At 37.1% G+C, this 24,228-nt stretch overlaps 2 long non-coding RNA genes and 1 pseudogene across 3 annotated transcripts; 2 read left to right on the top strand and 1 right to left on the bottom strand.

Moving 5' to 3' along the window:
* The first annotated feature begins 800 nt into the window (after positions 1-800).
* On the top strand, positions 801-4,537 carry LOC147557650 (uncharacterized). Of its 2 annotated transcripts, XR_015235329.1 has the most exons (3): positions 801-1,285; positions 2,102-2,175; positions 4,410-4,537. It is a non-coding gene; the product is annotated as an uncharacterized LOC147557650 (long non-coding RNA). The 2 variants fall into 2 exon arrangements; XR_015235328.1 differs by lacking the exons at positions 2,102-2,175; positions 4,410-4,537 and adding an exon at positions 1,871-2,036 and having other exon boundaries at positions 1,191-1,285.
* On the bottom strand, positions 2,537-4,248 carry LOC147557651 (uncharacterized; annotated as a pseudogene).
* Positions 4,538-4,940: 403 nt separating the features above from the next.
* Positions 4,941-6,484, top strand: LOC147557649 (uncharacterized). The gene is made up of 4 exons (XR_015235327.1): positions 4,941-5,084; positions 5,375-5,457; positions 6,023-6,103; positions 6,194-6,484. It is a non-coding gene; the product is annotated as an uncharacterized LOC147557649 (long non-coding RNA).
* Positions 6,485-24,228: the final 17,744 nt, after the last annotated feature.

Raw genomic sequence — 24,228 nt, 5'->3', positions numbered from 1 at the left:
GATCGGATCCTACAACGGGTTACACATAAGAGTGACAAATTGATCTAGGATATGACTAGTGGGAGTGAGATATAATCATGGGAGTGTCCCATAAACATATCTCATAGGCCTAAAAAGGAATTAGGCAAAGATAGTACAAAAAGGCCAAAAACAGGGTTTTTGGGCCTAGATCGGTTCGGGTAATTCAAGGACTCGGATTGGGATGAATTTTGGAGGGTTAGTCGCGGATATGATAAAAATTATATCTACCAATTTTCGTGGTGTTTGGACACCTCCTCCTTAGGAAATTGAGAAAATATCAATAGTTGCTATTTTCGACTATTTCCCTAAATCTTATTCTAAAGGGTGTTTTGGGAAACCTAAAAGGAGGTGGATTCTCATTAGGGTTCTATATAAACACTCTTAGGGCAGAGAATAAGGTGTGGAATTTCTCTCTAAGCTTTCTTACTCTACCACATCAAGTAGAGAGGAGAAAGTGAGCTAATTCCCATTACTATCAATCTAGTCAGAGAAGAAGGTGTTCTTCTTTCCAACCACCATTGGTGTGCTAGCTATACAACAAGGTGGGAGATCAATTTTATTGCTCGTGTCCCAAGTAGAGGAGCTACGTTTGAAGCTCTTGGTCTTCTTTAATCAATTCAATTAGTTCGAGGGAAAAGCGATTAAGGTAATCTACTATCTCCATTAGTTTAATTACTAGTTTTGCATGATGATCTTGGGGATACTAGTGTTAGACATTAGATGTCGTTATCCGCTATAAACACTAGTATAAGGGTATGAATCCCTACAGTCTTCAATTAGTAGTAGTAGTTAGGGAGAGAAAGGGTTGCAGTCTTGCAGAGCTCTTTAGAGAGAAAGACTATTTTACAGAGAGAGATGGAGGTGTTTGAAGGATGGTTAAGAGTTCTTGTAGAGGTGGTAGATGGCCTCATATGGGTCGGATCATTCAATCTGGTGAGGTGAATTTGCAGGAAAATACTCCATATGAACCCTAATTACAAGAAAATTGACTTAGTCTTGTGAAAATGGGCATATCAGGAATTTGGTTGAATATGATGAAAATAAGCACCCTAATTGCTTCAATACTTGGGAAGTTGCAAGAATTTGATAGGAAGGAAAAAGAAAGATTCGTATGAATGAATCTGGTAGAAGGAAGAAAGCTAGTGAGGAGCGTGAGAGGCATTCATTCGCTGGATTCAATTAAAGAAGTTATAAAGGCGCACTGCCTTACATCTAATGGCGCCCTTCTTATGTGTTGAAAGGGTAGTAACAGCAATAGCACAAGGTACTTTTAAAAGCTAAAAAGTTGATTTTCTCATCTGAATACTTCCAAATCAAATGCTAAAATGATTTCCACTTCAAATCATGATAATTTGATTAAAAAATGTTTTTTTCCCCATAAAATAAGTAAAATTCTCCACTTTCTCGCAAAGGGCCTCCAAAAATTTAATAAAAGAAGTAAAATTGCATCAGCTATGTTATCTAATTCATGAAGCAGAAGGCAAAATTCTCCACTTTAGTAATATAGTTTTTGTTACTTCAATGCAAGCCTCGATATAATAAATGACTATAAGGTGTTTGCAAAATAAGATTGGATATATTACTTCGCACCACCTAGGACGAAAACCTGGATTTGTCCCTGCATAAAGGGTTTCGATTTTCAATCCATATCTAATGTTGTATTAACATCAAGAGCATGAATCATCTACTATCTTCTGAAACGTAATTGGTTCCCTTATCTAAAATGGAATACCTAGACCCTAATTTTGGTGGAGCATTAGTTGAGGTCAGCTATTATGGGTTCATTCTTATACGTTCGATTTTGATTTAAGGTTGATTTTTCAAATGTTTTCTGAAATATACGTTACAGGTGATAGTTGCCTTGGAAATGGCGATGCGCACTGCTCAGTTACTATAATCTCATAAGAACTAGGGTTAGGATTGTTGGTCGATTGGAATGTTAAATTTTTTGCAGGTATTTGCTTAAACTAATGTCATAAAAACAAGATTTCAATAGTCATTTGGTTTTGCATTCAGTTTGATGTTCGAATATTTCAATTTCAGAGTCAACTTTTATTAGAACTTTTGTCCATTTCTGCAGGGCCATTCAATCGTGAAGGAAAGACTCATGAAAGTCTTATTAAGCTTCATCTCAATCCAAATAGTGGGTTCAAGGTAAACCAAGGTTACCTGGAACGCGGTACATTCCGGTACGTGGTACGGGTACGCGGTACGTTGGGTTGAGAGTATTCGGTACGCTAGGGTATACTTTTTCGGTACGCTTTTTCGATACACAATTCGCTAGGGTACGTTATTTCAGTACGCTATTTAGGTACGCTCAATAATTCAAATATATACATATGTACATATGAAAGCAAACTTTACCAATTTGATTAATTTATAAATATTTTAAAATAAACTATGTGGAGAAATTAGTACCTAGTAATTTAATTAATGTTCGAAAATAAAATATAAAATTGAATGAAACATAAAAACCTAGCATAAAAAACTCAAACAATTAGTACTTAGTCGTCTTTTAATTGCCTTTTGAACTACTTCCCCTTGCAAAATTTGATATGAAACTGGATCCGCTCGTAGCGTTGGATGGTATCTCTTCACCTTCATTATCATTTTCAACAACCACATCCTCAAGAGACTTACAACGCATCTCTTCTAGCCTCACAATTGAATCATCTATATGTGTGTGTTCAGGATTTATGTCCCACTTCTTATGCGGACCATCCTTGTAACTTTCAGAGAATCGAGATTGGAGACGAATGTTAGAGTGAATATATACCAATTTATCAGCTCTATCGGAATTCAACCTATTTCTCTTCACACTATGAATGAATGAATATGTGCTCCAATTTCTTTCAGCCGATGAGCTAGTAATAGGTTGGGCCAATACCTATAAAATAAACGAACAAATAAATTAACTATGAACAATAATAACATTAAAAATAATAATACCAATTTACCTTCTTTGCCACTTCTGCAAGCTCTGGAGTTTCTGAGCCATATGTTGACCACCAATCAATAGCATCCATGCTCATAGCATCAGTTTGGGCAGCTACCATAGCATACATGCCCTTTCTTGAATGGAATACTACATATTGTTCACGGAACAGTCTTGACTCTTTTTCATCTTCTGTTATTTTTTCAAATGCTTCCATAACACCCATCATAACTTCTTTGTCTTGATTTGGACTCTTCCTAGTAGTACCCCCTGGTGCAGGTGTAGCAAGATACCAAGGATCATAATATCTTGGTGTAAAAGCAAATCCAAGGCAATGCATTGGAATATTCATTTTTTCCCATCTTTCAAGCACTATTTTTTCAATCTGAGGGTACTTGTCTGCATGATTTTCCTCTCTCATAATATCTTTTATTTCACCAAGCATATTATCCATCCTTTCGTAAATTTCACCCATTTTTTTACCTTCTCCGTCACAAAATTTGATTTGAAAATATATCGGCTTGGTGATCCGTATTATGTTTTCCACATCATCCCAAAATTCCTCAATATTAATAGTTTCTGTAACTAATGCTCCTAACTTTCTTGTGTGATCATCTCCACATTTTACTAGATTTTTCCATATTTTAACAACAACAGTGGTTGCAAGAGCCTCTCTACAATCAACAAGTCGCTTTAACAATATATAGTGCGACGCAAATCTAGTCTTTGCTACTTTTAGAAGCTCTAGTTTCGAATGATTCCTAAATATAGCTAAAGCATGTGTGTGATTTATAAAGTATTTAACAATATTTTTTCCTCTTCTATAAGTAGCTGTAAACCAGTCAAACGCTTTTGCCATATCTTTGAAAATAAGGTTTAAAGTATGAACTACACAAGGAGACCAAAAAATATGTTTGTGTACCTTTTCAACTTACTTGCCGGCAAGTTTGCAGTTAGCTGCATTATCCGTCACTACTTGTAGCACGTTTGATAATCCTACCTCTTCAATCGCTTTAAGTAAAAAGTTTGAAATTGCTAAACCTGTTTTTCTATCCTTACCGGCCTTAATTTTGTCTGATGAATAGGGGATGTATTGTTATCTCTTAATGCTTTAGAGTTTAGACAATGTTAAGGTAATCTAACTTGTTCGATAGAGGAAGTCTATTTGACTTTGATCTTGACGATGGAGGAAATCTAGATTTCAGGTGATTTCACTACCAGATCTATAGTATAGCAACAGTTTGTTTGTGGCAACTTAAAAGCCTATTAAGAATAAGAGGAAACCTAAACATTTGATAAAGAGGAAACTTAAATAATTTCATGTTGAAGTTATTGTTTAGGTATATATATATATATATATGTGTGTATATATATATATATATACACACACATACCGATTTGTTTTCTCTTGATTTCATTCGTTATAATTGTGTCTTTGCATTTGACATTGAAGGAGAAAGACGATGAAAAAGAATTAAAAATATTGGAAGGTTTCATGTCAAAGGATTTGTACCTCAAAGCAAATTACATTTAAAATTATTAATATTGTCCTTAAGAGAAAAGGTGAACAACTCTCTATAGGTAAGATTCTACTATTTTTTAGGGTTTATAGTTGTTCAAGAAAAATTAGTTGCTTTTAAGTTACTGATTTTGCTAATATTTAATTAGATGTTCATTTTTGTTAATGAAGATTTTCAAAAACTTAACTTAATGAATGGTTATTTCATATAGAAGCGAAACCAGGCCCAAATTTGGTAATGGCATCATAGAGGGCTAGCAAAAAAAAAGAGTTATATAAAGGGTAATTGAGTTTTTTCCAGTAAAGTTATATATTTGTAGATCTAAGTGAGTTCATATTATGTGAGATGAACAATTGCTTAGTAAATAAACTATTGGTAAAAGTCGAAACCGTTAGAACACATTTTTCAATGCAACTATAGGATGTGCTTATTTGACTAAACTGTATAAATGGTCTGCGACGTAGTATACGGTAAATAAGAAAGCTACAAATTTGGGCAAAAAGGCTTTGAGGTTCTTCATTTATAATTTGCTGCCTTCAGTTAGGGAAGACATCTGAAAGAATTGACTGAGCAAATATTCAAAGTTTCACCTCTTGAGTATTAGTCAGGTTGGTTATCAGATTTATTGTTATGATGTCGGCTAAAAGCTTTTCTTATTTTCTTCGAAAATGTTATCTATTTTCTGAGAACTCTGTCTTAGGAGGTTTTAGCAACACATTTAAAAAAATAAGTTTGTTTTGTCATTTATCACATGTACTTTCTTTAGAAGGGTTTGGCTAATCTCTGCTACTGTTTCCAATTTTATTTTGCAAATTAGCTTTATTAATCCAATATTCATTTCCTATTGTACTCCGGAAGGAAATTTTAGTTACTGATAATTAAATAATTTGAGATGTAGATTTTATCCAGGAGTTTACCCATCAAGAAGTTGCAATTGGTTGAAGGTAAAAAGGAGACCACGAAGAGTATGAGCAAAAAGAGGTTGGTGTTCCTAAATTCACCTTTCTTTTCTTTATTAGTAAAACTTGATGAACTTATCTATGCAAGTGTTTTCCCCAAATGGGTTGGAACTAAAAACCCGAGTAAGCAACTTATGAAGTTGTGGTCACCTTAATTTTTATATTTCATGCTTGAATATATTTGAGTTTGATTTGCTAACTTCAGAAAAATCAATCTATTCAGATCATATAGTGTGAAATTTGTTGTTGGATAGAATTCAGAAAACTCGCTCTCCTATTATTGATTTTCATAATACTGTAATTTACCTAGGTTACGAATTAAATAATCATTGGTCTTTGATGAAGTTCGCGATTAGATTATTATGATTAGTAAGAAGTTTTAAACATCTCACATTGCTACTACTTATCTGAAATTTGATTATTTGTGATCCGATGTCTTAATTTTATGTTTGTCGATATTATGTCAATCATGTTTGCTAAATTATTTCACTTGAAGTATTTTGCAGTGAGTACTCCATTCATCACCTAAATGCTTTTTGTATCAAAAATTTTTGAACTCAGAATAACTTGGTTATTACCCCATGAAGGGATGCAACTTTAAAGGAGTTGCAACGTGCGAGCAGTGGAAACACACCTACAAGAATCTCTTGAAAGGCCTAATTGTTCAGGTCAGTGAAGTTGTAGTTCCTTATTTTACTCAAATGGTCGTTGTTTTATTCTTTAAGGTTTCCCACTTAGAAATGAAAATACTTACACAGGGGCCAAGGAGTCTAAGAAAAACAAGATTATGGGGGTCAATTTCCTGTTTAGCATGTCAGTGAAAATAAAGACCGCAAAACAAAAACGAGAAGAAGATAAAACGAAAATGTTCTTTATACCACAAAATAGGAAATTTGAATCTTTAAAGACAAACTTATGTATTTAAAGTTTAGAATGGTCCGATGTGGGTCTTGAAAATTTCAACTTTATAGTTCTTCATCTTGATAACATGGACTTTTTTTTTAATTATTCGTTTGAAATCATTCTTTTTATGAATTGTATTTGTTGGATACACAATATAGTTAGATTAAATTGTTGGAAAAGTTTCACAGCAAAAATTGTTAGAAAAAGGAAACTATATTGGTTAGTTTTGTTCGGGCTTGGTTTGACAGAAAGAGCTTGCATTCTTATTACGTTGTCATGAAGCAGATATGAAATTTGTGATTCTGTTTTGCATTCGGCTAGGCATGAATGTGCACGGGTAGCACAGTTTCATCAGTTGATCATCTATATAAATCATAAATAAAATCAAGGGTTTGAAACTTACGGGTCGCTCTAATTACTCTAATTTGTTATATAGATCTCACCGTGCCGGAGGCACGGGTTATGCCTAGTAATTGTACAATTGTTGATTTATTCATTCAACGAATTGTCAAAAATAAAGAAAATATTATATATTATAGAATTTTTCTTCATGCCATCTTTACGAACGTTATGAACCATTATGGATACAGTTAGAAGCAACCAATGTGAGAGGGACTCCAAGACGTGTCTTTTAAATATAAGTAGACCAACTATGATCAACAAGACCAATCATAAAAGATACAGTATTTTCTTTTAAAAAAAAAATCCATGCCGATTCATCTTTGGACAAACATAACTCTTGGAAAAAAAAAAACAATTTCATCTAGGACATGTTGTAACATACCTTCATTGTCTATTACTTCAAATAACATACCTTCATTGATAAATACATGCTATAATGCAATATTTGTTATTCTTCCTGTCTACGAGTCTATCTCAATTTACCACTCTAATATTTCCATATAACTATTTGTTTGATCCGAAAATATAATATATAAGAATACCATTAAGGTTATTATAATATATGGTCTTAAGATTGTTGTTTACGGTGTTCCATTATGACACAATAATCTTGTATTGATAGACTTGGTTATTCATTCTATCAATGAGAGATAAACCATAAGACCTATCATTAAGAATCTATTCTTAGAGAAAAACATATCAATGTATTATGTTTTCCAGATACTAGATTTATTTCTTTGAATCAAGAAAAATTAAAAGAAAAAATAAATGAATAAAGAAAATAGTAAGAAGATTTACTAACTCCGAGTCGAGGATACCTCTCATCCTAAGACAATATACACCCTATATATTGTACCAACAGTAATGGTGTTAGTCTCCCAGGATAAAATGGAGTACACTTTTGAAGTATAGATGGTACGTCTTGTTATCGAAAGGTATACGAACTCTTATAAGTAATATGAACTTCTTGGAAGAGAATGACCCATTAACTTGAACTGATTATATTTTCTCTAAGTGCTCTGGAATGGACTCTTAATAAGTATGAATCTAATAAAAAAAACAGATCAACATTCGGAGATGTTTTGAGTCAAATAAATAGGAATTGAATGGATACATGCTCAAGGGAGGGTGATGGTTGCAATAAGATCCGTCAGATCTTAAGTGCAAAGGGCGGACTAAACGTCATCTGTTAGATAGTCCCGAATTGTTCCCACATATCGCCTAAATCAAGTCATAACTCCATCAAAACTTTGATCGAGCATATCTCATTCACCCCAAATCGGATTTGAGTGATTCTTGACTCTAAATTGAAGAGCTCGACGAGACGAATACAATGGTGTGTCCATATTCTGAGTTTGACTAGTACAACCGATCTTAAATCGGCTCCAATTCCAACAGGGGATATATCCAAAATAAAAAATTATATAATGGGTTTCAGGACAAACTTAATAAAATAGGTAATAAGTTCACTTTTTCGAAATCTCTAATTTTTTCTTCGTACAATTGAAATGATGTATCACTATTGTATTAATTATTAAGTGAAGGTATAAATAAGTGTAGGGTAATATTTTATTTGTACACAACATAAACTAAGTTGCATGAAATTAAATAGTAAACTGGTGTAAAGTTATATATGGTTTGTTTAATGTTGTAAGATAATGGTATCATGCAAAAAAAATGGTGAATCCAGAAGACGTTTTCATACAAAAATGATAAGTTTGGTGACTCCGCAACTTTGTAAAATTTTGGATTTTCCGAAATATGACCACTTTGAAAAATATGGGCTTTGGTTAAAAAGGATCAGTAATTTTTTTAGTCTTCAGCACCCTGAATATTTTTTTAATTTGCAACACCTTGCGACAGCTTAGCAACGCCTTGCGACAGCTTTAGAGCGCCTTGCAACAACTTTGCAACCGCTTTGGAGCACCTTACAACAACTTTGCAACGCCTTGCAACATCTTATAGAAGCTTTGCAACGCCTTGCAACACCTCTTTTTGACATAATAAATACCAAACAATAAATTTGGTCGAGGGGTCCAATTTCATATTTCTTTTGGTGAGAGAAAAATCCAAAACATTGTTTCCTTCAAATCCCTAACATTTTAAAAAGGATCATAAGCCCAATGGAACTTTTAAAATTAATGCTCCTCCACCCCAATGAATTTTCTACCGAATGCAGATCATTGCAAATCTATTTTTTCTATAAATATGACTATTATACCCTAACAGAGTCCAATCTAACCGATTGCAATGCCCCTCTTTGCAATTTTACTGCAACACATTGTCAACCAATACAAACCACCAACTGCGAAACAATGCAATCCATCACAAACCAATCCAACCTTTTGCAAACTTATTTGCAACCCATTGTAAAATGGTTGGTTTTCTTGATTATGTGTCTTTTGTAGAGTTAAGATTGGAAACGGTAAAAAAACGAGAAAAAGATAAACAAAGGGTATTATGGTTATTTGGAGTCAAGGATATACTATTTTAGCAAAATTAAGTATATGGGTGATAAGTAGAATCCGAGACGAACTCGTAGTAGGGAGCGGAAGTTAAATCAGAGTCCGGACGGGTAAAATAGACAAAGTTAAAGTTGGGATAACCATTCGGGACAAGCTCGGGATCCATTTGACAAAGTGGGACAGGTGGCACAATCTGAAGAGCTAAGCAACGTAATTCCGTGCACCGGGAAACACCAAATCGTGTCTCCTAGGGTCCCGACAAATATGGCGCAATCCGAACCTTCCACTTCCACGTCTCCAAAATCTGACGCCACTCAATCGAGCGTCGTACTTTTATTAGATGGTCGCGAGTCATGAAATCGCGCTTCTTTGCTGGCTTGATAATCTTTTACGGTGATGTCCTTTGACCACAGATGCAATGCGAGTAATTTGTCGGGTAGGACAATTGATGAAGATGATCATCAAGTCCGGACGATTTGAAGGTCGTAGTGTTCAGCTGGAAACCAACTACGATCGTCGAATTACGAAGTAATTCGCCGCTAACTTTGACCGGATCCTACATCTGGTTACACATGGGAATGTCTATTTCATCAGATGATATGACTAGTGGGAATGAGACATATAATCATGGGAGAGCCCCATAAACATGTCTCATAGCCCTAAAAGAAGTTTAGGCAAAGATAGCATAAAAGGCCCAAAAGAGGGGTTTTGGGCCGGGGGAAAAGAGAGACCTTTTGGGGCCGGATTGGGGCTGTCCTTGGCTGGACGGTTCTCTAATGGGTCCGATCATATCTTCCCAATTTGGGTAGGTTTGGACGGCCACAACTTAAGAATAGGGGAAAATAGAAACTAGTTTCTACTTTCAACTGTTTCTTAATCTTATACAAAATGGACTTTTTAGAAATCTAATTAGGGTTTGACTCTAACTTAGAACTCTATATAAGGTCTCCTAGGGACTTGAATAAGGTATGGAATTTCTCAATAAGCTTTTTTACTGTAACATCAAGTAGAGAAGAGAAAGTGAGCTAATTCCCACGCTATCTAACTAGTCAACAAAGAAGAAGGTTTTGTTCGTATTAAACCACCAGTGAAGTTCTAGCTAGCTACAAGGTGGGAGATCAATAGATCATTCGGGTGTCTTGAATAGAGGAGCAACACGTGAAGCTCTTGGTTTTCGCATTCGATTGGAAAGGTCAGAGGGAAAACTAACGATGAAGGTAATCCTATAACTCTTAGTTAAATATTAGCTTATGCATTAAGATCCTGAGAATGCTAGTGTTAGACATGAGATGTCTGAGATTCCGCTTAGAACACCAGTATGTCTTATAACCCAACAATGGTATCAGAGCCTCTAGTCAATAGCTAATTTTTGTTAAGTTTCGGACTAATCCATGATTGATTAGATAGATAGTTGTGTCTAAAAGAGTTTTAGGCTTCAATTTGATGATTTTGAATGTGATTTAAAAGTTTTCCAATTGAATTTCAAAGTTGATGATTGAAAAGAGTTTCAAAAGATTCGATTTTGATGGTTTTCGGTATTAAAAAGTGTTTTCAAAAGTTTTGATTTTCATTGATTTGTGTAATTGGATGATAATCAACTTTTGAATTTTTTAGAAGTTACTGAAAGGTGGACAACAGCTATTGAAAATAGCAAAAGAAAAAAAAACTTGGAACCATCAAGTTTTAGGAGTTTCTAAAACTTGGAAGTTGTTGGCTGCGTCTGGGACGCAACCAGGTCGCGACTCAGGACGCGACCAGGAAGCTTCTTGGTTGCGTGTGTATAAGTTAAGGACGCATGAGTTACCACCAGACGCCTCTAGGACGCGACTGGGATGCCCTAGGCATCTCGGTCTAGGACATCTCGGCCTTGGCCTGAGACGTCTTGGTAGGTCTGCCCTTAGACCAAAGGCTACAATCCTGGCCTAGGGCTAGGATGTGTCCTAGCCCAAGCCAAGACCAAGACGCGTCTAGCATATGCCTAGACGCATCCGGTCTTGGTTGAACCGTGCATGACACGACCTAAGCCATAGGCCTAGGGTCGAACCTTGCTTGGGTCGTACCAAGACACACCCTAGACCTCTTTGGCCCGGACTAACCTAATTGACCTTGACCTTAGGGTCTTGGGCTTTGACCAAAAGTTGTCCCGGGCCATTCCGAGCTAGGTCTAGGGCCACGAACCGAGATTTTACGGGTTTTAACCCGAGTGGGACTTTTTCGACGACAGTCTAATTTTTCTCCCGGTCCCACTCAAATATTACCGAAATTGTTTTGGGCCAACCGAAGGTCCAAAACAGGTTTTTCTTAAAATTGATTTGGGAAATTCTTAAGAGTCAAATCATATTTTTCCGAAATTGACCCGGGCTCTTCAAAAGCCCAAACAGAGTTTTTCTTGAACTTGATTCCAGAAATCATAAGAGATAAAACCGAAACGCACCATTAGTCGAATTCTTCGGATATAGACTTAAGGTTCTTAATGTCACATAGAGATGTCGACAAAAGTATCTCTCAGATTATCATGCATATATAATTGTTAGCCTTGAATATTATATGAATGCATGTGATGTGAATGCGAGAACTAGTATGGCCATAGAAAGTTATTTCTTTCATTCTTGTTTTAAGCACGGATGGGTGCAACTTGTAATAATTTTAATTTTAAGTTTATACAATCTGCGTATCATTTGAGTCTTGTAATTAGAGTTTAGGGTCTATGAGTCCATTGAAGAAACTCAAGGATGGAGATCCTAATTCGAGTGGGAGAAATCAATGGAGGTTCAAAGATGGCGATCTTGGCGAACGAAAAGGCGAAACAAGAAGAATTCCTAAGAAGATTAGATCTTTTAGGACTAGGGGCCATACCAGGATCCTGATGCACCCGAAAAGGTTGCACACCCAAGCGAAGGTATCAAGTAGTAATCCGGCAAAGCCGGGATCGATCCAAGGATAGGAAGGTAGTTTGGATGTCGAAGGGTCTTATCCCTCGGTCTAGGTATCACTAGCTAACTTAGACTAAAAAGGGAAAGCAAACAAAGATAAATTGGGGTTTGATCGAATAAGGTGATAAGAGAATAAAGCAAACAAGTAAAATAAACTAAACTAAACAATAAAAGTAAACGGGCGAGGGAGATTCGAGAGAAGAGTCGGAGGAACAAGAGTCGGGAGACGGTAAGACTCGATTCGGGCAACAAATAGGCGAGAGAGGTGTCGAAGTCCGGGAATCCATAATAATAAACCTACGACTACGTATGATCCAATCTAATGTGTCGAAGTATAATCGATGTTCGACTCCTAAAGTAGATGTTTCTAAGTACTACGTATATCCGGAGATCATACTTAGTCAAACAAACGCCTAATTCGGTTAATCCCGAGTCAACAAAAGTGTCGTCTAGTCGCCTAACTATGTGAAGTGCTTGACAAGACACATGAAAGTACGATCAAACGATAATCTAATCAAATGAACATCAATTCATAATCAAAACATCAATTCATATCAAACATAATCACAAATTCATCACATTTCATCTCATATAATTAACACACTTGATTTAGCTAACATGGTGAATAAGTAATAAATGAAAAGAAGATGATGAGAAATCCCCCTTTTTCGATGTGGCTCGAGGCTAGGTTCGTCGAAAAGAATGAGTCTCTAAGTGTAGTCGATCTCCCCGTAGCAATTTTCTGGATTTCCCTTTAAGAGTGCACTTTGGGTGTCCCCGAGCAAAAATCAGATCTCCCCATAGCGACCACCATCATCTTCTCCATTTAGAATACAACCTCCATTAAAGCTTCATCAAGCTTTCTCTCTCTAAAGATTTTTCACCCAAAATCAAATCAAACTACATGGGAAGATAGATCAAGACATGGGGAGTAAAAGCCCTAAGGTTTTGAATCAAGAAAGTTGCCGGAACACCACGAAAAATCCGATCAAAGAAAGTTAGGTTTCCGGCCAAAATCAAGATTCCCGGCCAAAGGAAGCTTAGATCCGGCCCATAGATGCTGTCCAGTGCCAAACCGAGCAACCCTATGCTAAACCGAGCTGTGCGAGCAAGTCCTGTGCTATGGACGCGTCCGTGGGAGCTACAGCCCGTGCTGGCAGCTGCTGCACGTTGCTGCTGTGCGTGCTGCTCGTCTGCGCGTGCTGGCCGTGAAGGGTAGCTGCTGTGCACGCTGTTGTTGGTGCCGGTTGCTGCTGCTGCTCGTGCTCCCGTGCCTTGCCCGTGCTCCCCTTGCTGTCCAGCCCGTGCTCTTGTGGTGCCGGCCAACTTGGCCGGCACCCTCCTTCTCTCTTGCTCTCTCTCTCAAGCTCCTCTTAACTCTCTAAACCCTTGAACTTCCAAACTTGAAACCCTAGATCTCTTCTTTCCCTCTTTTCCTTTCCCAAGCTTGTGTATTGTTAGAATGAAGAAGGAAGAAGATGAATAGTGTATTTGACTCAAACCCTAGACATAGTCAACCTTGACTTTGACTCAAACTTGAGTCCATTGGGTGCCTCCAAAATCTCTTCCTTCTTTCATCTTCTTTGGGCTTGGGTTTTAGACTTCACTTGGCATCAAAAGGGTGCCTTCTAGAATTATAACCAAAGGAGGGTGCCTTCATAGAATCTTTTTTTAAGACCGAACCTCGACTTCTTTCTTCCACAACTTCCCCATCCGAACTCGGAATTGACTTCCGTTTTCATCGTTAGACTCGTCTTTGACTCCTCTTGTCATATGATTTGCTTGAAATCTTTTTCTCTCGTTTTCGGCACATGAAATGATAGTGACAATTCGTTCCCTTTATTCCGGTTTACAAGCTTAACTCCAAAATAAGTACCTAACATGAAAAACACATAAAATATTATTGATAACACTCGAAAATGACTAATTAGTCTAAGTTAGGCTCTCCAAATGTGACATTTTCGTGTCACATCAGATCCATATGTGCTCGATTTACTTTCTTGTGTGCATTTACTTATGTATTTGCGCTTTAGTTCGTGGATGTTAGATAGGCTAAATAGTTCACTATAACGCATACCAAACTAAGCGTAAAAGCCTCTAAAAGTAATTTTGAGAAAATGTCTACCTAGACTAAGACACCCTTTGCGATTAATCATGGATGGTGGGTCGGCCTTCGCAGAGTGCCTCCTTTATCTTGGGAGAATGCGGGTAGACTTATGGCAGGGGTCTACACGTGTAAATGGTTTTTCTCAGCGAGATCAGCAAAAGAGTTTTGGATACTCGAGGCAAAAGGATAGATTAGGCATTAATTAATGTAATCCATCAACCAATAGTCATAAGAGTATGATCAATGAAGTAGTTTGCTCACCTAGGACGACAGAGTTGAGGGCAGGGCCCTAGTCCGCTTAACTTCGGATTACTAGGATCTTGAAATCATGTTATTCAATCAGGGACGGTTTTATATTGAATAATGTGGGAAAACTGAATTTTCCAAAAACGATAACGAGTTTAAAACTTCGCAATTCTTTTATGTAGTTTTAAGATGACAAAAGAGAACTTCAACTTTCGCTTACTTCTCGACAAGGAGAAACTGAATGAGCACAACTTCCTTGAATGGAAGAAGGAATCCGAGAATGGTTCTCAGATTCAAAGGAAAAACATACTAGAATATCCAATCCCAATGTTGACTCATACCGGAGAAGGTCAAAGCCTTTTGAAAGCAATTGTAGAACATTCTCTTTGTAAGAGTAGTGGATGCTAGCACGACCATTAAGACAAACTGAGGAAGAAGTTTCTAATGAAGTCATGAATGGAGAGGTACGAGACCTCCAAGTCAATCTGAATGTCATCTTAAGAAAAGACAATAGGGTTCATCTATCACCCAGTTCATTGTCGATTGAACAAAGATAGATAAGACCTTAGATGAGTTACTCAGATTGTTATGCACAACTGAGCAACACACAAGGGAATATTAAATCTAAGAAAAGGTTCTTGAGATTTGGTGAAAGGAATCTAAGAAAGAGTTCTTGAGATTCAAAATAGCGAAAGGTCAGTCAAATGAGACAAACATTTGATCAAAGAAAAGGCAAGCAGTTGCCGAATTCATGATCAAGATTGTCCCTCATTACTGATGTTTAAAAGGAAAACTACCCTTAGCACCTGGAGGACAAAAGGAATGGAATTATGAATTCTGGTTCCAATATCCTTGTTAACAAAGTTAAGCAAGTACAATAGAATTCCTTCATCAGGTATTTAAGACCAGATGAGCGGCTCAGTGGGAGCTCAAGGGAATTACATACTTGACTAAATGGAGAAAAGATCCAAGAGGGAGCAGAAACAATATTTCTAAGGATACTGAAAGGGATCAAAGTCTTCTTTTAGACACTGATCTAGCTTAGAACTTAATAGCAATTATTTTGTTCTTCTAGAAACATCAAATTTTTTGAACCAGTGGTAGACTAACTGAAGGTTCTTGAAGAACCAAAATTGTTAACATTGATAATGGCTAAAATCAAAAGATTCAAACTTGTTAACTTCAGCATTATCGCATAGGTCTTAAGGACCAAACGACAAAATCGCCCTTTTCAAAAAGGCATAGAGGCTAGTAAACTATTAAGACTCATACTTGGTTATGCAGACTTATAAGTTTATTTGCAGAAGCTAACGGAAGCTACTTCAACACGTACCCTGACAACTTAATGAAGTACGGAACGTACAAGTCATAAAGTATAAAGTCAGAATGTTTGAAAGGTTCAAACAAAGTACAAATCGAAGTAAAGAATCGCCTTGGCAAGAAAGTCAGGCACTTGATAACCAACAAAGGAGTTGAGAAACGGCTTCCCGACTCGCTCCATGGAACATATCCGAGGGATGGTGAATCCAGTGGGAGTAAGCGAACACTGCTAGGTATGATTCGATCAATGATGGATTTAAGTCAGTCTTCCGAATTTCGGGATATATTCTAGAAATGGCTGCTTTATCACTTATTATAATCCGTCTAAAAGCTAAAGGGTCATGTACAAGGATTACAAGGCATAAATTAGCAAATCTGACGCAATTTCTTCGAAAATAAATGTGGGCTTCACACAACCAGTCAAGAGAACAAAGTGTTTGTTGCTCGTGATGGTATCCTCCTAATAATTAGTTCTGAAAAGAATAATTGATTGTGTAGGATAAGTGGGAGGAAAAGTTGAATAACTCGACCAAGAGCAACAAAACTGTTATAGAACAGTGGAAGGAAAAAGGACTAAGTACCTACCTCCCAAGACGAATGGAGATTCATTAGAGAACTCTCAAGTAGTTGAAGTTGCTCAAAACGTGAATATCTACCAAGTTGAGAGTATTCTGAATTGTTGTTCTGAAGCCCTGAAGGTCTTAAAATTTTTTCTAAAAGATCAGAAGATTGAAATCTTATTGTGATAAGTAAACAAGCATGCTTCGCAGATCCATCTGGGGATGAAGCAAGGAAGAGTTAGAATCTTCGATTAGAAAGAGGAAATCAAAGTAGTTTGATTCCTAGAGAATGAAGAAAATCTTGAATCTCAAGATCCCAAGAAGGTTAGTGGGAGTAACGCTTTTCAGGTCTAGTGTGCAGTGTACACGCCAGAATTGACAACAACATAGGAATGTTGGAATCAGCTAAGGAAGGACCATTAAGGATGAAATGCTTTGGGCATCAATGTTCTATGGAGATAGATCAAAAGATGATAGGACTAAGATAAGAAAACTTGAGATTCTTAAAAGTCCAAATACAAAAGACTCTGAAAGAGATATTCGATCCAAACTCATGGTGCATAGCTCGACAAGACTCGGAGTCGGGGTACCTTGATGAGCAAGCACGCATGAGGAAGATTGTTATGTTATGAGCATAAGATCGGTCATGTGGGACATGATTTAGCATTTGCCCAAGACATCTAGAATACTGAAGTATTAAGATTTGTAAATCATCCAAACTCAAATAAAACAATATGAAACCACACTAACATCCTCAAAGGCTTGTAAAATTGCTAGGATGAGTTAAAGTAGAGAAAGTTGAACATGTTAATGCAAACTTCCAGACATGGAAGGAAAGTAAGGAGAAAGTGTTTCTAGCCGGGAACTGTTGCAGACTCTACAAATGAAAGAATGAAAGCCTTAAATCTAGTAAAGGGTTACTAAAAACTATCAAAGGAATCGACCTTCGATTAGTTGATAACTCGAAAAGTTTAATCGGACTGCATTCTTAAGACAAAAGTATGAGTATCATACATAAGTCTAAGGCATAAGGTATGTTTTGAGAATAACCTTGACTAGTAAATTGAGTATGTAAAAGGGGTTTTACGGAAGAGGCTCAAATTTGCAAACTCTCGTTATCAGAAATAAATTAGTTATTTCACAATCGTCTAAATTTGGTTTAGTATTTAAACGACAGTCCACGGATAATAAAACATTCCAAATAGGTTTATCAGATACGTGATCTGATAAATGAAACCCTATTAAGTGAACTTGGAATATTTAATTATTATCTTCCTAGTCCAGGTCATTACATGGACGACAATGACTTAGGCAGACTAGCACGTGCGTATAGGAGATAGCGTTGTTTCATGGGCTATAGGAATAAGAGTATTTGAATAGACTACGTGGGTGTACTATTAGGTATATACACTGCATAATCCTCAAATGAGAAGTACATCAATCACGATGAACGTCAAAACACTTCTCATTCGCAAGATTGGAGAGATTCCTCAAAACATGAGTGTTTCACTCATCTTATGTAAGGAATGTCCGACTTTGGTTCTGCCAAACGCCGCGCCGTAAAAGGAGGTTATAAAAGCGAATACTGAGAAAGACATGATAGACATGAAGTTGAGTGGGAGCACAAGAATGGACTGTGTCATCCTAATTACATTGGGAAAACGTGTCTCAAGGCCGCTTGATGAGTAGCAACTGAAAATGCGTGCCGGCGCTCAAATGGATTAAACGTTAATCATTTGTCTTTGACAGTTGTACTCGGGATCAAGAAAGTCTGAAAGATGTGACGTATCAGATGGGATACAAATTGACACGGGAATAGAGCATTGCACTTGTTCTAAGTACAAGTGGGAGTCTGAAGGAGATGTCCTTCGACCAAAGATGTAACACGCGCAATTTGTCAGATAGGACAATTGATGAAGAAGATCATCAAGTCCGGACAATTTAGGGGTCGTAGTATTTAGCTAGAAACCAACTACGATCGTCGAATTACGAAGTAATTCACGGCTAACTTCGACCGGATTCTACATCAGGTTACACATAAGTATGTCTAATTGATCGGATGAAATGACTAGTGGGAATGAGACTTATAATCATGGGAGAGTCCTTTGGGCCGGGGGCAATAGGGAGACCTTTTGGGCCCGGATTGGGGCCGGTCTTGGCCGGCTGATTCCCCTAATGGGGCTGGTCAGATCTGCCCAATTTGGGTAGGTTTGGACGGCCACAACTTAAGGAAAGTGGAAAATAGAAACTAGTTTCTATTTTCGACTATTTCCTTAATCTTATTCAAAAGGGACTTTTTAGGAATTTAATTAGGGTTGGACTCCAACTTAGAACTCGATATAAGGTCTCTTGGGGACCTGAATAAGGTGTGAAATTTCTTAATAAACTTTTTTACTCTACCACATCAAGTAGAGAAGAGAAAGTGAGCTAATTCCCAAGTTATCTAACTAGTTAATAAAGAAGAAGGTGTTCTTCGTATCAAAACAACCTATTGAGCATGGCCGGCCCTCCTCTTAGGCCCAAAACAACCTATTGGTGTCTCGGCCCAAAACCCTTTTTTTCGTGCCTTTTGTGTTATCTTTTCCTAAACTTCTTTTAGTCCTATGAGACATGTTTATGGGACCCTCCCATGATTACATGTCTCATTTCCACTAGTCATATCATCGGATCAAATAGACATTCTTATATGTAACCCGATGTAGGATCCGGTCGAAGTTAGCCGCGAATTACTTCGTAATTCGACGATCATAGTTGGTTTCTAGCTAAACACTACGACCCCTAAATCGTCTGGACTTGATGATCTTCTTCATCAATTGTCGTATCTAAAAGATTTCTCGCATTGCATCTTTGGTCGAAGGACATTTCCTTCACTAGACGCATCTCAGTCTCGGCCCAGGCTAAGGACGTGTCCTGACACTAGGTCAGGACGCTGGCCTATAGCCCTGACGCGTTTGGCCTGAGGCGGAGCCTTTGGGATGTCTCGGACCATGTCCGAGACTCCCTAGATGTGTCTGGACTATGGCCGAAGCTGCTAGATCATCTCGGTCCTAGATCGAGATGCCTACAACATCCCAGACGCGTCTAAGACGAGTCTGGTGGAAGCTTCCAGACGTTTCGGACCAAGTCTGAGACGTACTCGGATTACTCGAGCATCCCAGACGCGTCTGGTGAAGTCCCATTACATCTCGGACTATTCCGAGACGCACGCGGGTTTACCTGGGGCGTGTCCTAGACGAGCCCTAAACCCGAGACGCGATCTCGTCTGGCCGAGAGGCGTCCAGGATGCGTCCCGCCAGAACTTATGGCAAGTTCTATTTTTAAAGCCGCTATTCCCCATTTTTTTTTCTTTTGCTTCTCAAGCAGCTATCCCCATCAATTTAGAAACTTCTAAAACCCAAAAAACTTGTTTCTCAACAATTTCTAAAATCAATGAAGAACAATTCTTTTGAAAAAACTTTTCAGTACCGAAATCAATCAAAATCGAATCTTTTGAGACTCTTTTCAATCATCAACGTTGAAAATTAATTTAAAAACTTTTAAATCACATCAAAAATCATCAAATAGAATCTAAAACATTTTTAGACATATTTATCTATCTAATCAATCATGGATTAGTCCGAAACTTAACAAAAATTAGCTATTTGCAAGAGGCTCTGACGCCACTGTTGAGTTGTGGTGTCACCTAGTGTTCTAAGTGGAATCTCAGACATCTCATGTCCTACAATAGTATGGTCCCACTATCATCATGCATAAGCTAATAATTAACTAAGAGTTATAGATTACCATAATCGCTAGTTTTCCCTCGAATCTTTCCAATCGAATGCGAAGACCAAGAGCCCCACGTGTTCCTCCTCTACTCAAGACACACTAATGATCAATTTGATCTCTCACCTTGTAGCTAGCTAGAACTCCAATGGCGGTTTGATTAAGGAGAACTCCTTCTTTTTTACTAGTTAGATAGCTTGGTAATTAGCTCACTTTCTCTCTCTACTTGATGTTGTAGAGTAAGAAAGCTTCTTGAGAAATTTCACACCTTATTCAAGTCCCTAAGAGACATTATATAGAACCCTAAGTTAGAATCCAACCATAATTAGGAGTATCCTAAAAGTCCCTTTTGAATAAGATTAAGGAAATAGTCAAAAATAGAAACTAGTTTCTATTTCTTGATTTCCTTATTATTGGGTGGCCATATCAAGCCCATCTTGGGCAGATATGGGCGGTCCCTATAGGTCCACACGGCCAAGTTTGGCCGTGCCCTTTTGGGCCCCAATTCACCTCCTTTGGTGCCCGACCCACTTACCCTTCTTTTGGGCCTTTTGTGATATCTTTGCGTACACTTATTTTAGGCCTATGAGACATGTTTATGGGACTCTCCCATGATTATATATCTCATCCCACTAGTCATATCATCTAATCAAATAGACATTCTTATGTGTAACCCGATGTAGGATCCGGTTGAAGTTAGCCGCGAATTACTTCGTAATTCGACGATCGTAGTTGGTTTGTAGCTAAACACTACGACCCGTAAATCGCCCGGATTTGATGATCTTCTTCATCAATTGTTCTATCCGACAAATTGCTCGCATTAGATCTTTTGTCGAAGGAAATCTCCTTCACATTCGCCATTACTACGCTCGTATTAACGACCTAACGGTTTGGTAAGTGCAAACGACCTCTCAAATTAATATCTGGACTGATAATTGGATCCTAGGTACCAACCAAACTCAGACGAATATCCACAATTCAACTCTAACCCTGGTCTCCCAATTAATCCGGAATAATGAATGGATGACCAGCTCCTTACGTTTACGTTCAATCAGCCTACTTGTAACCTTATCAAATCTATAGCCATCCAGGAGAATAGTGTGGGTACACTTCGTTGGTCTCTAACGCCGTCCGAAAAATTTACAGTTTACTCGATGTATAAGCAACCTCTTCCTAACTCAGCAACCTCTTCCCCAATCTAATGTATGGAATTGCATATGGTCCATTCACACTGTCCCTAGAAATCACTATATTTCTGTGGAAAGTCTGTTCAGTTGCACTTCCAGTGCGCTTAAGAATAGGCAAATATATAGGAAATCTTATTACATGCCCAAATTGTACGAAAATTGAATCTGTTGAGCATCCCCTTCTCCATTGTCAATTTGCAAAAAATATATAATTTTATTTTAATATTCTCTCCACTAATATCATTTCCATATCCGAGTGGATTTTTTCTTGGCAAGATACATGCAACATCGCACGCACTACCACAGATATTCATTTCTCCACTATCTTATGGCACGTATGGAAAGCTAGATGCGCTCACTACTTTCAAAATACGATTACGTCTCCTGATCAAGTTATTAAACAAATTATGGCATTCCCTCGGATGAAGAGTACAATGAAAACATCGCAAAAGGAAACTTCGAAAAATTAGAATCCACCTACCAACCCGTTTATAAAAATTAATGTTGATGCATCTTTTTTTTTATATGAACTCTCTTACAGGTCTCAATTTCATCATCCATGATTCCCAGGCAAAATTCATTGAAGCCAAAGCAAAAAACATAGCGCACACATACTAGTGAGGAAAGAGAAACCAAAGCCATACTTACAGGAGTCTGGTGCGCGGTAGAACACAAATATATGCATGTTATAACTGAGAGTGATAACCTAAGTATCAGTAAGAATCTAAAACGTTCAAGGCATCCAATCCAGTGGCAATCAGGAATTCGCGTTCAGCTAATCAGAGATTTTACACCGAAAATCACTGACATTCAATTCTCTCACATTGCCAGAACTTAGAACTCTTCAGCGGAAAAATTGGCCAAATGGGCGCGAAAGAATCAGAGTTGTAGATTTTGGATATATATTCCTAAACTTATTTCAAATATGTATTGTAGCCGCAATCGGATTTCTTAATCTATATATTTTATATTTCACCAAAAAAATGATTCAAAAACAAGAAAGAAATCACCAAAAATAAGATAAGAGTTTGGTCTATGTTTTTTAAACCTAGCTTTGGAATGATCTTTATTAGCAGAAGAAACAACCAGATTTGTTTTTAGGATTTTATTTCTCTCCTTGGGATTTTATTTCTCTCTTTAGAATTCTTGTATTTCGTATAATATAATATGTTTTGTTATAATGTATTATGAATTATCATCATACAATTTGTTGTTTTCTGTTATTGTAAGCCAATCAATCCCCTACAGTTTCAAACGTTCAATTGTTGAGATGATCTTACGTATAAAGAAGATTCTCATTACTTTCACTCTATGTGATTGGACTGATAAAGCAAAAGTCATCAAGGTTTGAATCAAAAGGGAACAAATTAATGCCGGGGAAGAACCAGACACTGATTAATTTCAATGAAGAATAAGAAGTAATATCATTGAATCTCATCAAAGAAAAAAAAAGTAATATTATTGGACAGGACACATTGACATTGATTGTATTGTTTGTACAAAATGTAATATTGTAATGCTTGTCCAAAATGTAATAAGAGTTTGAGTTAATTCCTATTTGGCCCCCTACTTTGTGACCAGCTTCAAATATGGCCCCCAAAATTCTGTAAATTCAAATATAGCCCCTTATTTTCGTACAAACATAACTACCCCTCCTAATAATGTATTTTCAAAATAAAATAAAATAAAAAACCTAAATTCCACCTCACCTCCCTCTCCACCACTCATCACTCTCCACGTCACCTCTCTCACCAACTCACCTCTCTCTCTCTCCAACTCATCACTCTCTTCTCCGATGAAGGTCGCCGCCCGGAAAATTTTCCGGCCGGCGACCTTCAAACTTAAAAAAAAAAAAAAAAATCTTTTTTTTCGCTCATCTCTCTCTCTCTAAAACTTCCGGCGAAGGGGGTTTCCCTTCGCCGGAATCTGGTATGTTCTTCAACAGACCCGTTCTGGTGTGTTGAAGAACAGATTGAATTCCGGCGAAGGGTAACCCCCTTCGCCGGAATTTTTAGAGAGAGAGATGAGTGAATCTTTTTTTTTTTTTAAGTTTAAAGGTCGCCGGCCAGAAAATTTTCCGGTCGGCGACCTTCATCGGAGAAGAGAGTGATGAGTTGGAGAGAGAGGTGAGTTTGAGAGAGATGAGTGGTGGAGAAGGAAGTGAGGTGGCATTTAGGTTTTCTTTTTTATTTTATTTTGAAAATACATTAATAGGAGGGGTAGTTATGGCATTTGTGTGAAAACAAGAGGCCATATTTGAATTTACAGAATTTTGGGGGTCATATTTGAAGCTGGTCACAAAGTAGGGGGCCAAATAGGAATAACTCTAAGATTTTACTAATTATAATAAGATTTTACCAAATCTTAGCCATTGGGAGGAGGGGAAGAGATACCCTCCTCCCTTATTATATAGACAATTTAGGTCTATGAGTTTTAGGTCTAAAATAAAATTCAAAAAGAGATTGAGGTCCAATCTTTCTAGAAAATAGGATTTTAGTCCTTTTTCCCTTTTGGAAGTAACATTGTTGATGCATAATGTGTTATGTAAGACACATATGAAAAAAATGAAATAAAGTATGCAACTTTGGCGATAAATAACACGCTATTTATGAAACAAAACAAGAATCAATAAATAGAAGAATACTGTAATTTTGACATCTAGACATACTTGAACTATACTAAATGTGTTTTGTTGTAGTCTTGTAGAGATATACGTAATTTATACTAAATAACGTGTATATTGCGAAACAGATAGTAAGTTCGAAATCAATCGAAAAATTCTGAGAAAAAAAAGAAAGAGAATTTTGGGGATTGGTTTTCAAAAGTTTTTTCTTATATAAAAGGTTATAATGGGTATTATGATTAAATAGAAACGATAGAAATCTGTTTTTTTTTTTATAGAGGT

This window comes from Eschscholzia californica, unplaced genomic scaffold (assembly GCF_041429995.1).
Source record: "Eschscholzia californica isolate CP2 unplaced genomic scaffold, dmEscCali1.0.p SCAF_2, whole genome shotgun sequence".
Taxonomy (NCBI): Eukaryota; Viridiplantae; Streptophyta; class Magnoliopsida; order Ranunculales; family Papaveraceae; genus Eschscholzia; species Eschscholzia californica.
Note: the sequence above shows the minus strand (reverse complement) of the source record. Positions and strands in the feature narration are given on the sequence as shown.